A 6,000-nucleotide genomic window follows, 5' to 3' on the forward strand; every position below is an offset into this window, starting at 1 on the left:
CCAAGAAAGCATTAATGGCCCGAAATTGGGAGGAACGATCAAATTCGAATTCAAAAGGTGCTATAAAACACAAAGGGCTAGCCAGCGAACAACTAATGGTCATTTGAGAGTTGAGCATCTGAGCAAAGAACTAAGCATTGAGATCCCGGCAATAATTGAGCCCCTAAGTTCGTAAGTGATAGAATACAGCCTAGATATGATGATGGCCACTAAGGATGGTTTGGGAATTGAAGAGGTAACCTCTAGTGAGGCCACGCAGACCCAAATGGTGGAGGATGTTCTAGAAGGTGTTGGGGTTGTGACAGAAATCCCCAAATCACTGCGAACACTGAGGCCCAAGAAGCATAAATAGGAAATGGGTCCAGTACGCATGTCCCCAAGGAATCTCCGGCACAAAAAACTATCCATGGCAGAGAAGCAGACAACAGTCACAATAGAAATGGATGAGGAAGAAGAAGACTTATAGGCCCTAATCACCACAGAAGAAGAAGAAGACATGGAGGAGGATATCTAGCCGTTATACTCTACAAAAAAAATTCCCGTATATGTCCCTCCACGGAAAGGGAAGACTAAAGTACCGAAGGATTTGGATGAAACCAAGAGTCTGCTCCAAACCCCGCTCCTCCTAGATGACATCATGTGTGAAGGAACGCACCTGGGCCGCGTACCAACCATGAAGTTCGAAGACTGGGACCTCGCTGACCACGAGAGGTTCCCTCATCTAGAGACCGCGAATCTGATGAAGCAGAACACTGTGGCGATGGTGACAACGCTCGAGCCACGGAAGTGGCTGCGTGGTGTGGAAAAGGCCAGATTATTGAACTTACTTTGGGTACCACATTTCTGCTGCGCAAAAATCACCATTTTCGTCGTTAGGTAGCTTCTCTTCCTGGTGCATGATGGGTACATGTGGCTTTATGATCCTATCCCCATCACGGCCAACCTAATTCACCACATCTCTCAGCTTCCTTATAAAGGAAAGGACCCCGCGACCATAGCCGAAGGAAGGGGCAGTGATTTGGCCCTTGCAGAAGCCATGAAGACAAAATATAAGTTGGAGAAGAAGAAAAGGGGCTACGGTATCTCCAACATCAAATACAAAGGGGTCCGTGTAGCCACCCAAATCTTAGCTAGCAAAGTTATGAGGAAGTTTCGCGCCGATGAGGTACCAGCGCCGGTGATCACACTGGTTGAGCAGTGCGCAGAGGGGGTCCAGTTCAACTAGTCTGAACTCCTCTGAGAAGAATTTTTTAAGAATTGTTGCGAAGCCCAAGATCAGGGTAAAACCTTCCACTATTCATGGTTTCTATTATCCATATTTCTCATAGTAGGAGAACTACCGAAGGATAGTCAATTCCCCAACATCAACAGAGGATTACCAGAGGCTATGAAATACACTTCGCTTTGGGCCAAAAAGGACACGAAATGGATCCGCAACACCGAAATATTTTTGGTGCTCATGGACATGAGCATCCGGATGTGGATCAACTAGAAGTCGCACTTGTCACCCACGGTGTACAATAGTCTGCAGAGTTTTGCAGACTTCAAAGCTGATATGCACAACATTTATATCAAGGCGCGAAAGGATCCGGTGAAGCAGTGGATGAAGCTACCTTTTGTAGCCATTGATGACATGATTTTTACTATCTTGGAGACATGGCCTCCCGAATGGCATGCCCCAAATCTGGCAGAATTGGAGAAGGCGACAACACAAAAGAAAAAGGACAATGCCAAGCTATGCGTCACCCAATTGGTAGAGAAAAGCGAAAGGAAAAAGCAGCAGCAGAGGTAAGGGCAGTGCGAGAAGCGGCACAGAAAGCCGCAGAGCAGAAGATGGCCGCAGAAGTAGCAGCATCAGCACAAGTAGTAGAGGCAGCAACAACACAGGCAAACGAGGGCCAAGAAACGTCATCGCAAGGGCAGGAGATAGAGGAAACAGAAACAGTAGAAGGGAGCATGGACCCAGGGTCCGCGTCAACATAGTTAAAATGCCCACGCATCATAGAGAGAGCAGGACCAAGGAAAAAGGTCAAGGCCTCGAAGTTGTCCATTGACCCGATCACCTTAACCAAAGATGATCTCCATGACATCGACGAGACGATTTGCGATGTCACCAATGAAGCAATTCAAGTGTTTATGTAGGAGCACCAGACTGTGTTCGGGGCCCTCAGGGTAGAGCTATAGGAGTTACAAGTGTGGCCGCCTCAAGTGGGTACCCTTTCTACCGACCTCCAAGCAGGATCCTCGGCAGCAAAGCAAATGCTGCGCGCACAGATGGACAATATGATAGTGTTGCTGGAAGGGGCCATAGTTGCAACGAATGTGACTGATAGATTTCCAGTTAACATGTTGAAAGACCTTGGCCTTAATTTGACTGCCCTTCTGTGAGAGACGGTGTATCAGTTACAAGATGGCATAACGGTAGAGTTGCGCGCGAGGGAGAGCCACACGATCCAGGTTCTTTTCGAACAAAAGATAAATACAGAGCAACTTAGCTTACAGAACGGCGAATTAGTGTCACAAAATAAACACTTGGAGTAGATGGTAGATGATGCTTGCTGATGCATCCCGGAGCTGTCCATCCTGGCATATCTACCGGTAGAGGTGCAGATCCACAGATTGGCAACCGGAGTCTGCAAGGCTGGGGAAGAGATGACAAAGGTTCAACTAGAGTTGAATCTTCAGATCGTCAAGCTATGGTTGAAGGCACAGCCTTCCACTACCCTAGAAATCAGAGAACAACATGCTAGCACTATCGCAGCAGGGTTGGAAGAAATTGGAGGTGCAGTGCGCGACTGTACCGACATGTTGGAACAATCACTTGAGGTCCTAACGACTTTGTAGAAGGACCCCAACATCTAGCGCCTAGAGATAGAGGCACGTGAACTCCAGCAGCAGTACGACAGTGTCAAAGGAACTGCACAGACAGTAGTCCTCACTCAGTGGCTTACGAGGATGTAGCAAGCCAAGGCATTAATGGAGCAAGTGGACGCAACACCCCATAAGGAAGCAGTTCTCAAAGCACGCATTGAGCCATGGATTGATGAGGGCTTCACGATCACGACGAATATCAAAGGAAAGCTCGCGCACATATAAGGGATGCATGCACATATGTAGGGAAGCACGTTGGACACAGAGGTCTCAGAAGAACGGATGCAGCAGGTTCAACAAATAGTAGCTCAGTGCACTACAGACTTTAGTACCATTCAAGAATAGTTGGAGGGACTCCGCGCCAAGATTTTTGTGCCAACAAAGTGACTCGAGGGCGAGTCACGATGTTTGTGTTGGGGGCCTGTTGGGCATGGAATCCCCCCACGGCATGTTTTGGGGCTCAAAGCCCAAGTTTTGAGTTGATATTGTTGTAAAGCTCTGCGAATTGTGGGCGCAAAATGTATGTTAGAGTCATAGGGTTGTCCACCCTAGTTTTAAATGTAATGTCAGCCTATAGAGCGAGGCTCTAAGTTGTAAAGAGATCTAAGGGACGATGGACATGAAAGGTCTTAGAGAATAATTCGAACTGCGAGGTGTCCCATGGGTCGTAGAATAGGAAAAGGCTCTACAGCTGAGTGTGCGGACCATTGCAGTTGAGTGCGCAGGGTGGAATAGAGTCTATAACAGAAGGAAGAGAATAATAAAGAGAATTTTTATCTGAATTCCGTGTATCTATTCTTGCGTTATTACCTATTGGATATGACTTATAATTATATTGTTTATTTACTGCGTGCACTTGTATGAACTCTGAAATTGTTAATTATAAGGGAAATCATACAATTAAGCTAAGTTAATCAACTAATATTGAGGATTTGGGTAATAACACTGTTTGGCACCCGAGTAGGGCTGCGCGAAGGCAGCATCTCCGGCTGCGAGGAACCGATAAGTGTGCGTAGCAATGTGCGCGCAGGGTCGAACCATGGACCACTTAAACTCATCAGACATCTCCAAGGTGCGAAAACCTAGTTCTAGCACCCTCCCATACTACTTTAGGTGAGTCCTCAATCCGCGCCGCGTACTGTTGCAGAAAGGGCCAGTAGTTCTGAGATTTGCTTGGGTAAATCACCTCTGAACCTAGGTCAGGCCCCAACAAGCCAACACAATTGAAATTTGTGATACAAGGAATTTGGATGACTGATATAGATAAGTAGTGTTTGAAGTTTGATATGATGCTTAACAATGATTTAGAACTCCCACTTGATATTGAGCTATGTTTTTGGACTATAGATCTCTCTGCAATAGCAAATTTGGATTTGACCTAATGTCTAATGATTTGATCTGACGACTAATGATTTTCCTTGATGAGAATGATATTTGAGTATAGGCACTTCTGATGAATTATATTGTGACAGAAATTACTTATATTATGATTGATATTGCATGATAGATGAAAACTCGTTGCCATGAGAATTTATATTGTGATATTGATGAATTTGATGAGCTAACATAGTTGATGGTACAATATTGATTTATGAAAAGTTGAGCAAGTTGGTTTGGTAAAGTGTTATGTTTGCAGAGGGCATTGCATGAACCAAGCTTCCCGACATACATATGTCTACATTGACTATTATCTAGTGAAGTCAGGGTGATGTGTTCCAAGGTATGACTTTGATTTTGGTTTTGGATTTTATACACTGATGGTTTACTCATGATAGGTAATGAACTTTCGATGATATAAGTAATATGGAGATGGATTTTGAAGCTCAAGATGATGAATCGTGCCATGATGAATCGATTTCTGGAAAATGGGAAAAGACAACCTATATTGTAAAGTTATTGAAGAAGTATTGAAAAGAGGAAATGTGAATCCTTGGACACTCCGATTGAAGAGATATTTTTGAACTTGACTTGGAAACCAACAATTTATTGAAGCATAGATGTTTTGTTTTTGAACATTCGTCTGTATACATACATGATGTGCATAGAACCTGAGTTTATTCATTCACATAGAGTTTCCACCAAGAACCCTTCAAGATACTTCCATGGGGTGATCTATTTTTGGTCTAAGATATTATTCCTATGATATATGACTATATGGATGTGTTGATGAGATGAGCACATATGAGTGTTTCCTTAGTATGATATCTTCCATGATATGAGAGGTTCGTAGCACGAGTGAGGTTGAGAATGATGTTGCTAGCATGACTAGATATGAGGTAGAATGAAGAAGCATTTGTAGAGATGTTTGAGATTTTTTTTGGTACATTACGATGATAAATGGGATATGATTTGCAGAGAATCCCATATATATAGTTGACATGATTTCAGTGAACCAGTGTAGCTATTCGAGACAAGCTTAGGCTTGTGATTGACACCTCCTTGAGAGGGAGGATGATTATAATATCATTTTGTGATTTATATGATTATTTATATTCTAACATGATATTTGATTTGATTCCCTGTATGAACAGGAGTCAACTACTACTGAGACATGATGATTACTAGATATAGAGAGCAGCATTGATCAAGGACATTGAGCCATACTCTTCCTCCCTTGTGTGAGCTCCCAAGATGTGGAATTGAGATAGAGGGCTCTTGGGGTTGAGGGAATTCTGGACAATATGGTATCACCCCTATATGTTACCCATAGATTTGGAGTAGTATCTCACCCTTTCTTGGTATTTGCATTGTATACTCGAGTTGGCATCATACCCACAAGCTGGGCTTGTTGGATTATCCCCCTCCGTTTGGCCAATGAGTGAGGAGGCTTGGGAAAGTGAGATCCTTACCTTTGGTAAGTTGGGTATCTCGCCCAAGCTAGGATTATGATACAGGTGTTCTACCACATGACTATTGAGGGTCGTTGCTGGGAAGATTAGTAGGTGATAGGATGGGATGAGTAGTAGCTCCCCTATATTACCTATTACTCGATATGGGTTCGTGGTAGTAGCTCCTCCATGAGATTTCGAGTTTAGTATTAGCTCCTCGATGTGATTTCAGGTTGAGACATGCTACCTGATGATATTATATCCAATGATGATACACTGAAATAGATTTTGGGTAGTATCC

Source organism: Pinus tabuliformis, chromosome J (assembly GCF_031772625.1).
Source record: "Pinus tabuliformis cultivar Carrire ecotype Pingquan chromosome J, CPIR1, whole genome shotgun sequence".
NCBI lineage: Eukaryota > Viridiplantae > Streptophyta > Pinopsida > Pinales > Pinaceae > Pinus > Pinus tabuliformis.